The 12215-nt window shown below is 42.2% G+C and overlaps 1 protein-coding gene across 1 annotated transcript in view; it reads left to right on the top strand.

Annotated features, from left to right (window-relative positions):
• LOC126248493 (uncharacterized) overlaps positions 1-12215 on the top strand; it is a 218829-nt gene that overhangs the window by 87269 nt on the left and 119345 nt on the right. The gene's annotated exons all lie outside the window — the stretch shown is intronic.

Raw genomic sequence — 12215 nt, 5'->3', positions numbered from 1 at the left:
TTAGCAATCAAAATTTAGTTTTCAGACACTAATGATGACTTTTTCAATCGTAGACGATGGTGATTCGGACCCTCTGATCAATAATCCAATGTTCTGCCTACATTCTTGTTGATAATTCTTTTACGCCTTTTAACAAGGGTTCTGTAGAACACTAAATTCCGCAATTAATAAAGCACAACCCATGTTCTTACAAATTGTAGCACTGAACCTAAGGATGCACACTAGACAAAAATTGACACGGAGCAGGATTCAAAATATTAGTAAGTGAAGACGTAAACTGTGTAACCTGCTTTCATCTGGCTTTCTGTAGTTTGTCCGTACGCTCGATTCTTTTACAGGCTGTAAAAGGAAACTTAAATTTTTGGAGCAAGTTCCGGATATCAAAACAAGGGATGAAATGTAAACAGTTATCCGGAAATTCATGACTTTTAAGTAATTATGAAAATTTCACGTTACGTGAATTTATGAATAAAGGTAGACATGCTGACGAATCTTAACACGTTCCACAGAATCTTCGGGGACATTAAGAAGCATAAGGCTTCCACATTATGGGGCTGCAGAACATTTTATTCAGATTTTTTTGTAGCCAGTATTTGACGCCTACCTCACCAGGTAGATAATAAGTACTAGTTGAACCAGTCCTCGCAGGTTGTGTATTAGCTAAATTCTGTGAGCAGAGGAATTAGTTCATGGAACGGGAATTCCGAACACACTTTATCAAGACGTCACGGACAACTGAGAGAGCTTTCAATCCCGTTTGGGTGTCTTTTAAAATTGCCCTACCGCCCATGAAGAGTTAAGACGTATGCAGAATAAAGACGATGCCATTTTGAGATAGTTCTTAATCTATTTGAGCTGATGACACTTGTAATAGTTACTGTGAACTGATTACTACAAATGGCAGATGTTCCATCGTAGAATGCCATTTCAGCAACTAAAAAAATAAAGCGTTTCTGGACATCTTTTCGTGTCATTTACCCCCTTGATTTAGGAACATCCTTCAAAATTCAAATAACTTCTGAAACCCCTTTTAGAGTCGGCTAATTCCACAAAATTCACTAATACTCTTATTTCACGCCATTAATTACTACATGTTAAGTTTAGTGTTAGGCCGTATCGAAGAAACGGAAGTTAACAAGTCGGTAGCTTTTTGTGATTTTAGTTTAGTATCTGGTTTTTCAATGTTGTTGGAAATAATATTTCGTCGGATGAATCTGTTCTGCCTCGTATACGGTGCCTCTCATCTGTCTGTCAAGCATATTCGCCAGTTCAGTGTCCCAGCAGCACTTCATCACTAAATTCTTTTTTCCGATTAAAATAAACGCTTCATTCAGGACTAGCATCCGACACTGTCCGCAAGAGGTTTCGTAGAAGCAGCGTATCGCCGTTTCCTGCTGCGTACGAGATAATGCGTCACAAAGTCTTCTTTGTAAGTGCTGTTGCTCTGATTCATACACAGTACATCTGAATGGAATTGACCGCGCGATGTAGGAAGCGCTAAAAAGGCTTCAGGGAAGTTGCGACCTTTTCACACATTGACGCCAACACAACCTCAGACGATTAAGTTTGTACAACGGAGACCTTTGTGCTAAATGCTAAATAACTTACCCTCTTCACTTTTTATTTCATGCTCGAGTGCAAAGGTATTTTTAATAAACATTGTTACTAGATAAACCTTACGAACTTTGAGAGAAGATCCCGTTCCATTTCGGTTGTCTCAATTACGAACTTCTGGAGCTGATAACTTCTAATACGCAAACAGGAACAAAATACTACGAAGAACTACTACCTCTCTCCTCAGCAGTTTGTTAAACTATCGGAAGACTTCGCCTGATTAAAGTTTCACAGCTTCATATCTAATAAAAAATGTCGGAGTAGGTAAAAATTAAACGAATAATTAACTATCGCACATAAACCCTTGTAGCGTTTATGATAGATTTTGGCCTTTTTAATAAGATTTTTATACCTACTTTCTCTGTCCGGCCGGGAACATCTAAACACTTTTCTTCCAAAACTCTGCTGCCTTAATTGCATTTTTATTGCATAAAATGTCTTCCGCTGTGTAAACAAACTCCATTCTTGGGTACGCGAGAAAATGTTCAAACGTCTGTTTCCCTGCATTCACACTGGTCATCTTCCGAGTAGCCCCACTTACCCATGTCTACTTCGCATTTTTGCAGCTCCTGTACTTAATTTATCGAGTGCTCTCCCATGTACTATACTGTAGCTGCCACCTTTGTTTTATTTCCTCTTTGGGTGCAGATTTGTATTTTGCACAGCCCAACCATGAAGGTACGTGGCGGGTCGCAGGTCAGCCTTGTAACAGTACTGTCAGATGGCTGAAATTCATCCTTGATTTAAGACGAGTTGGAGTTCTTCGGTTGCTATACATAAAGTGCCGTGTGTCGGCTTTGTTCTTTTTTCCCCTCTGTTTCACAGGCTACTTTGCGTCTGATATTTCGTGGTGCTATTGCCGCAAGTGGGTAAATTTTGTGGACCGGTGTAGGCCTTAGACATCCGGTGACAGTCCTGACTCTCATTTAAAGCGATGTCTACTTGATTGGAGTGGCAAGACGCCTTCGATGCAGGTGCTGCACACTATCCGGCTGCAGAGCAATCCGACTGCTGCTGATCGGAGAACTTCAGCCTGCGGTCCCCATGTTGATCCTGTCAGTTTACGTATAATATTGTTTCTTGCATATATTTTTCGTTTTAGCTCGGTGCAGTGTTTTTTAAGTGGCAGATTTAGGTTGACTCTAAAGTATTTTGTGCTGTCGCAAACCCAACCCCTCGATTCTGGTTCCAGCTGTCTTGTGGCTTCTCTATTACGCAGATGAAATTGGCATACTAGTTTTTCCTGGATTAGGTCGCATATGATTTCCTCTCAATGGTTCCACAAGATTTCCAAAGCCTCTGTCAGTTTTCTTTCAACCTCTTTCGATGTTCTTCCTTGAGCAGTGATGGCGATGTCTGCGTATATGAGTCTGTTAATTTCCGGCTGGCGTGTATGGTCATTTGTGTATATATTGTACAGAATGGGGGAAGATCCCTTGCGGTAATGCAGTCTTCTGGTTTCTCCATCTACTTTCTTCCTTTGGAGGGTTATGTAGAGTCTTAGATTCTGCAGCATGCCTCTGAACGTAAGCTGGTCGAATGTGTTATTTTATTTCATAGAATTTTGAGAGGAGTCATTGGTGATTCACTGTATACAGATATTTAAAAAGATGTTATACTCGTATTTCAGATCTAAACAGCCTCTCCCGTTTATGATTAAAATTCAACAGCTCGATTTGGTAATAAGTTTTTGTTTACTCCACTTTCATGTTGAATTTGAGATAAAGCGCCGTTAGTGTTGCTGAATAATATCGTGACACTGCAATGCACGTTATACTAAATGAAAAAAAAAACCTTAATGAATTTCTGTAACAGCAGACGAACGCGACGCTGCTTTTTAAAACAAAAACAAATTGGTTTGATCCCCCTCTTCGTCACTAATTGGTTAAATATGTAATGGTTTCATTGTCAGTATATTACAGAGTCCATACAGGGTGCTTCAGGAGGTATGGTCAGTTGTCAAGGATATGACAGAAACAATCATTCAAAACAAATTCTAGTAAATATGGGCTCTAAATTGCATACCTTAAGAACGATGAGCACTTCAGAGCAGAAGACATTTGTTTCACAGTATCGATAATGGAAAAACTGCTCATAGCTCTTAAGGAATGCATTTTTAAAGCCTATGTTTACCAGTCTCTTTTTCTTCAAATGATCGTTTGTCATACCACTGAATACTGCCCATTCCTCCTGGGACACCGTGTATTGAGGATTTAGGATCATGACGACACAACAGCAGTGCGTACATTTCTTCCAGCTGGGTGATTTAATAATGGAAGAATTAGTACATTTTATTACCTTCTAGCATTATTAAATACTTTTTATAACTTTTGAAAAGTGGCTTAGTACAACTCTGGGTACACAACCGTTGCAGGTAGAACACGCTCGTCAGATGGACTATAAAACTACACGTGTCAGAGGCACCTGAACATTTCCTTGTCACTGGCTCGTTTTCCCTCTGCCCTCACCCGCGCGTCAATCTTTCATGAGGAACTTAAATTTCAAATAAAGCAATTTTAGTTGTGCTGCTGTTTGTGTTGAAAAAATTGCTCGTTTAAAGTAGCTGGTAGACGCTATTCCCTCTGCAAATAATGAAACAGTTTTGTCTGAAACAGAGTTAAAAGTTTGAATAGGCAAGATCAAACTGTCGTGCTGCGCAGCGGAATGGGGTCGCTTGTAACTTTTAATGGGTGACATATTCCTTATCTGGGGAAGCGAAACGACCCAGCGCGCTGTAGAGCATTGTACGTAATCTTATCAGAGCTCGTATATTGTTACGTACATTGCCTGCCACCTTAGTCTTGCTGTGCGAGTATCTCCGTTACGCCACACAGTGGTAAGATTACCAGCGGGGGTTCCATATACGACGAAAACTGATCTCTACTTCGTGGAATGGACTGAATGCTCGATATGTTAGTTTCCAGCTGCGTTAACGATTCAATTCTTTCTCAAAATATTTCTTAAACTTACTTGCTTTCAAGAAGTAAGTTACACAAATTATCAGATCAATTGTCTTCTGTTGTTTGCGGATGACGCTGTCGTTTATCGACTAATAAAATCATCAGAAGATCAAAACAAACTGCAAAACGATTTAGAAGAAATATCGGAATGGTGCGAAAAGTGGCAGGTGGCCTTAAATAACGAAAAGTGTGAAGTCATCCACATGAGTGCTAAAAGGAACTCGTTAATCTTCGGTTACACGATAAATCAGTCTAATCTAAAAGCCGTAAATTCAACTAAATACATAGGTATTACAATTACGAACAACTTAAACTGGAAAATGGTTGGTTGGTTCAAATGGCTCTGAGCACTATGCGACTTAACTTCTGAGGTCATCAGTCGCCTAGAACGTAGAACTACATAAACCTAACTAACCTAAGGACACCACACACATCCATGCCAGAGGCAGGATTCGAACCTGCGACCGTAGCGGTCGCTTGGCTCCAGACTGTAGCGCCTAGAACCGCACGGCCACTCCGGCCGGCTAAACTGGAAAGAACACACAGAAAATGTTGTGGGGAAGGCTAACCAAAGGCTGCGTTCTATTGGCAAGACACTTAGAAAATGGCCGGCCGGAGTGGCCGAGCGGTTAAAGGCGCTACAGTCTGGAACCGCACGACCGCTACGGTCGCAGGTTCGAATCCTGCCTCGGGCATGGATGTGTGTGATGTCCTTAGGTTAGTTAGATTTAAGTAGTTTTAAGTTCTAGGGCACTGATGACCACAGATGTTAAGTCCCATAGTGCTCAGAGCCATTTGAACCAGTTCAAAGAAAGGCAGCACGTTTTGTATTATCGCGAATATGGGAGAGAGTGTCACAGAAATGATACAGGATTTGGGATGGACATCATTAAAAGAAAGACGTTTTTCGTTGCGACGGAATCTTCTCACGAAATTCCAATCACCAACTTTCTCCTCCGAATGCAAAAATATTTTGTGAGACCGACTTACGTAGGGAGGAACGATCACCAACATAAAATAAGGGAGCTCGTGCGGAAAGATATAGGTGTTCATTCTTTCCGCACGCTACACGAGATAGGAATAATAGAGGATTGTGAAGGTGGTTCGATGAACTCTCTGCCAGGCACTTAAATGTGACTTGCAGAGTATCGATGTAGATGTAGAAAACTGTCCGGGCACCCTGTGTAATGCATAATTTATCACTAGTTGTCACGAGAGACTAACCTGTCAGTATAAAAAGAGGGTTGTGTTGTTAGTCTACAAGCACTAACAACAGAATGGGTCCTTCAGGATAGCTCAGTGGCTTCGAACGTAGACCAGTCATCGGATGTCACCTGAGAAACAAATACATTGGGAACATTCATCCCTTCTAAAGCTGCCCAAGTCGACTGCTGATGTGATTATGAAGTGAAAAACGAAGGAACAAACAACGAAACCGGGGCCAGTCAGACCTCATGTACTTAGGGACGGGGATCGCCCAGTATTTACTATCGGTAGTGGAAAAAGAAATTGCATGAAATCAGCTGAAGATATCACTCGTGAGTTCCTAAGTCCTACCAACGATCCAGCTAAGAAAGTGATTGTGCATACGGAATTCGAAAGAACAGCTACAATAGCCGAGCAGCGCTTGAGAGGGTGTAAAGAACGACGCCAGTGGACACTGAATGACTGGAAACGATGGATTTGGAGTGGTGAATCTTAGTATACCTTGCGTCAACCCGATGGAAGGGCCTGGTTTCGGCGAGTGCCTGTAGAAACGTTATTTGCCATCAAATGTAGTGCAAACAGTGAAGTACGGAGGTGGTGTTCGGCTATGGGAGAGTTTTCGTGGTTACACTGTGATTTCCTTATTGCGCTTAAGAAACTCCTATATGCTGAAGGCTGTGACACATATTTTACACCACTGTGCACTCTGTACAGTAGTGGGACAGTTCATCAACGATAGTATTAGCATGTCCATGCAGGCTGTCATAAGGCAGCACATGCGAGGCAATGGTATGTGGACAGCAACATCACTGAAACGGACTAGCCTGCCCACAGTCCCGATCCGAGCCCAGTGGAACACCTTTCAGAGGAGTTGTAACGTAGACTTTACTCCACACCCCAGCGTCCAACTTAACTACCTCCTCAGCTTTTGGCTCTAGAGGGGGAGCGGGCTGCTATTCCTCCAAACATAGGCACCTCATTGAAAATGTTCCCCAGCAGAATTCAAGCCGTCTAAAAGGAGAAGGCTACACGCCACATATTAATTTCCACTAATTTGTGTCCTGATACTTCAGATGGGGTAGCACATTTCGTGTTACTGGTGTAAGGTGTAATGTTTAAATTTCAAATGCAAGACAGAATCCTTCGTTAACTGATAAATTAATGTAGTGGAACCTGAAAGTCCTTCTGAGGATTCTTTTTAAGAAATATTTTGAGCATAATACACAAACGCTTGCATTGTAATCCCCAAAGCTTGCTCTCCTGCTGCCAAATGCACAGTATGCTTCCCTTCATCACATATGCGATATAAGAATTGGATTTAGTTAAACTACTAAAAGATGTACAAAATTACTCAGAGAACAAATATAAACACGGTATTTGTCAGGAACCCTTCAGTGTGACGTCGCAAGTTCGGTCTTTACTAAGGCTCATTTGAAAGTGTTGTGTCAACAATTATGGCATGAGAAATACTAGCTGCTAATGACTTATCATGTGCATGGACATCGTCGACGTTCAAGAAATATTCAAAGCAAACCATTAACTTTCACCATGAACACGGAATGAAAAATAGCGTGCCACAGTGATCACATAGGTTCGCACCATCAAAATCAAAGGCGAACTCGATCGGAGTTGAAACAGTGAAAGACGTTCAGCTAGGAATCCACCCTAATGCATGTAGAATAATGTTGGTGTAACGGGGTGATGAGAACTGGAGGAATGTGATGGCATGCAACCGAATGCGAAAGTCTGTCGTGGAGCTTATCGCGAAACTGGCTATCCTGTAAGGCATAGCTGCAGATAGTGCTATAATAAGTTTTGTAGGCACGGAAAAAACAAACATCCAGAGGCTGAATTTTCCCTGCGTTTCCAGGTGGTATGAATTACAATGTCACACTCTTTTTAGGAGGGATAGTTTGCTCTAAATCAGTATGCTTTTCGCACGCGGACCAGGAATCAAGCAAAAGCAAGTTATTTTGGCCAACTATTAGTCAAAATCAGTGCTCATACCATAGTTGTAGTTCTCTTACGACCATTATCCCACTGCTGTTTGTTGTGACGTGAATATTCCCTACTGCCCTTGAAAGATCACGCACACGAGGAAGAATCTTAGGGGGCAGAGGACCTCCAACTTCTTGCAGCACAATAAATAACTTTCCAGCCAATTTGCCATCCTGATTAATAGTTGGCATAATTATTTACGAATGCGTTAAGGCACTGATGTTAGTTGATCTTGATAAAACTCTCCTGGTACCTCTAATTTCCAGGGTTCCTTTGTTATGCATTTCCTCTCAAATCCCAATTGGTCACAGTTGAAAATAAATCCCTTACCGAACGATGGGATACGTTCATTTCTCTCTTCCACAAATTTTTCAGGCCGATTCCGCAGTTTGCTGTGCATCGTCAAGTTGTTTCGTTCGAAATTTCGTTATCTTGCGTCTTAAAATTCTGTAGTACTGTTTGAAGTTACGCAACATCCACTACTTCCCTTGAAATCGTTGTAATTTGTTGCACCAAATTTGATGTGCATAACGTAATAGATCGCTATCGTGCACGTCCTATAAACTGTATCGAGCGTCCTTGAAACGAGCAAATACCAGTTTTTTTAACAAGTGCGTCATGTCCTCCCTTGACTATCCGCGCCGGCCGGAGTGGTCGTGCGGTTCTTGGCGCTACAGTCGGGAACCGAGCGACCGCTACGGTCGCAGGTTCGAATCCTGCCTCAGGCATGGGTGTGTGTGATGTCCTTAGGTTAGTTAGGTTTAATTAGTTCTAAGTTCTAGGCGACTGATGGCCTCAGAAGTTAAGTCCCATAGTGCTCAGAGCCATTTGAACCATTTGACTATCTGCAGTTTTTCTTCTGCACTACTTCGTAATTATGTTTAGTACCCGCTCCTTGGACAACAAATGTCGTTGCATACGTTTCACTGGAAACTGGATTTGTGTCTCCCGTCTGACAAGGATGATGAACTACATGGCTCGATGCCTGTTTCAGTATCACTTTCAATTGTTAAGCGCTTATCGTCGCCATTGTACTCTTCATGTACATTGTCCACACACTCGAGCGTATAAGACACCACACGTTCCACTGACTCATCTTGCAGATATTCAAATATTTGATCTGCGAAATTCCTTGGGTTCGTTTCTGACGAATATTCATTTTCGGCAGCTGTTGCATATGTAATGCAGTGTTTGCTTTGTTTATGTTTGCTATTGCTCTGCTTTGTATCAACATCACTAGCACTGTATACTATTGTAAGTCACTCGTCGACTAAGCAGTTCGTCTAGGCTCCTTAGCCTGATTCTGTGCTCCCCACTGGAAACCACCAGTCCCGCCCCCTGTTGCCAATAGCAGCCAATATTTTGGTGGCATGGCAGACAATATGTGGAGGCGTCGAATGCCGAAACAGCGACCTCGCACTCAAGGGGTTCATTGTTAGTAGCAAAGATGATTTATAAGAAATAAAGCTACTCGAAATCATTTTTGGAAGGACTCTAAAATGCAGAATATAAGTAAGAATGAACAACAGACCTGGATAAATTTACCTGGCGAAGCGGTGCAGAAGTGGAACAGTGGACTTGTACTTTGGAGGACGGCTGCTTTCAAAAGTCAAAGTATAGGGCCGATTTCTCTCTCTCTCTCCCCCTCCCTCCCTCCCTCCCTCCCTCCCTCCCTCCACCTAACTCACTCATGAGATCGTCGTCGAACTCTAATCGTCTTTCTTTCGCATCAGTTAACCAAAACTAACATCACATCGTTTTCAGTACAGGTAAGACAGTCTATAGCTATATAAATTATTTACATATATAAGGGTGTGATCTGTTGCAAGGTGACAAATCAGGCACTTCCAAAAATTGACGAAGAATTCATCGGGACTGCACAGACATCTCCCAGAATGCCCTACGTCCTACATCCCGTGTGTTTCTCTTTATGGATAGTTACGTTCAACTGGATAGGTGCGAGTTCCGGCTTGCTTAGCACAAAGAATGCAGCGACCGGTGGCGGACACCGTTAGGACTTAGCGATAAATTGTCCGGGTATGCGGGTAGCATACACAGCCTTCCTGCTGATTGTGCGGGTAGAAACCAATTGCCTTCGTTCCGAGGACGTGGCTCCATCAGACATGGCAAGCAATTCGCAGCCAGTTAGCCAGTATTAGGGTCAATGCCGCGTCGGCCCCACGCACTGTAGGGGAAACAGCTCCAGCGACAGTTATTGCAGCAGTGGCTGCCAGCTATTATTCCTGATATCCTTCACTCATACCATGGTTGTGTGTGTAGTTCTTTTAAACGTTGTTGGGTTCTGTAGGACCCTCCTTACCTTCTTGCTTGCTTCACATTATTGTTTCTCATAAAAGTTATTTTAAAAGTAACCTTTCTCGTGTCTGTGCCCTTCTATTGTGAAAATGCACACAGAACACTGTACATGTGTTTAGGGAACTCTACTCCCAAGTTACACTTTTGCACTTCGTTACGCACAGTCCATTATTCCCGAAGGAATATTGCATCGTACTTCGGAATAACACACTCTGCAATGTCGTATTTATCCGCCGACACTGGGCAAGAGACTTTAATTTAAAATGTGTCCCTGTACGGGAATACACATGGATATAAGAATGCAGATAGTAGACACAGTTCACGACATGTGAAAGTTTGGTTCTGGCCGTGAGGCGTTCTCGGAGAGCCTAATGCTAAGGCGATCGCTCTCCATAAACGAGAAATCTGGTTTTGAGTCCCTCTCCGGCAAAGTTTTTCATTGTCACTTTATTATACAGCTAATGGCTGTCCGTCCATACTCGCAACTGCGAATACATTTCATGCACAGTGTTTATCACCTACGTCACAGTTACTCCGACTGCACAGTCCTAAAACTGTAGCACATAGCTGTCTTCCGATCTTCAGTAAGTCTACATTTACGTCTGCATCTGTATTCTGCAAACGGCTGTGAAATATCTGGCAGAAGACCACGGATTCGGATTTCACCCAGTTCCAGTCAAAAGGGGAGCAGAGGACGCAGCTGTTTAAATGCCTCTGTATGCGATGTTGTTAGACAAATCTTTTCTTGGCGGTCCCTGCGGAAACAATTCATAGTTGTTGTGTGTTCCTAGATTCCTCATTAAGTTCTAGTAAGATGAATCGCGCGGGATAGTTGGTGTCTACCTTGAAGCAACTACCAGTTCAGAGTTTTCAGCATATCCGTGAGACAATTCCATGAGTGAAACAAATTTGTTACGATTTGTATTGGCCTTCTCTGCGTACGTCCAATATGTCGTATTAGTCGTTTTACGTGTGGGTCCCACAGACTTAAGTAGTATACTAGAATGGGTCGCAAAATTTTGTAATCTCCATGGTAGAAGAATGATAGCATTTTCAAAGTTTCTTACCAACGAACCGAAGTCCGCCATTAGCTTTATCTACGACTGAGTCCACGTAATCATTATATTTAATAGCACAACAATCTGTTGCACACATTTATCTGAGTTGACTAATTTTCATTGTGACTCATTCGTATTATGGTCTTAAGATACTACTTGATTTCGTTTTGTGAAGTGCACGATTTTACATTGTGAACATTTGAACAAGTTGCCAGTTTTTGCACTACTTTGAAATCTTTTCAAAGTGTGACGGAATATTTGTTACTTCTTTCGGAAATCACTTCGATACGGATAACTGAATCATCTGCAGGAAGGCTGAGGTCGCTATTAATGTTGTTCACCAAGGCACTGATAAAAATATAGGTTCATGGATAATTACGTTCTTGAAACATCTCGGGCAACGGACTTGAATGTGCAGCTACCTCAAAAGTTTTCAGTTGTTACGTCACGTTATTCATAAACATCACGATTTCCATTTCTTATGACCTTGTCATTACGTTATCGTAACGTTGCTTCATTGCGGTGTTACATTTGAAGATTGCAAGTAAAGTAAAATAGGGGGAGGCCTACACCTTTAATAAAATTACAGAGATACTGTTCATTCTTAGACTGAGTCTACTCATATCAGAAACTACTTGTCGGAAATGGTCATGAGGTAGCCCTAAAAGATCTTCAATCAACAATGTACTTACGAGCTCCTCTGTTTGAAATCAAACACATGACTAATTGGCGTTCGTAGCACGACCTCGAGAAAGCATGGAATGTATGATGCGGCAGGATGTAGTGTCTGGAAAATAGGAAGAATGGACGGAAAAACATACAAAGAAAGTGTCATCTCAGCTGGAAGAAATTTATCACCAACGATTGGAAACGGGGACGTTCAAGTAAGGGCGGCTGGCACAGCTTTCTCATTAACAATTTTTCCACATTGGAATAACAAGGGATGGTTTTCGATCGAGTGAGAGGTGGTCGACTGACAAGCATCCGTAAGCTTCCCCGTGAACTGCGCGGTTCATAGAACAGTGTGGAGAGTATTGGAGCAGCGATTGCACCCCCCTTACGT

This window comes from Schistocerca nitens, chromosome 3, assembly GCF_023898315.1.
Source record: "Schistocerca nitens isolate TAMUIC-IGC-003100 chromosome 3, iqSchNite1.1, whole genome shotgun sequence".
Taxonomy (NCBI): Eukaryota; Metazoa; Arthropoda; class Insecta; order Orthoptera; family Acrididae; genus Schistocerca; species Schistocerca nitens.
Note: the sequence above shows the minus strand (reverse complement) of the source record. Positions and strands in the feature narration are given on the sequence as shown.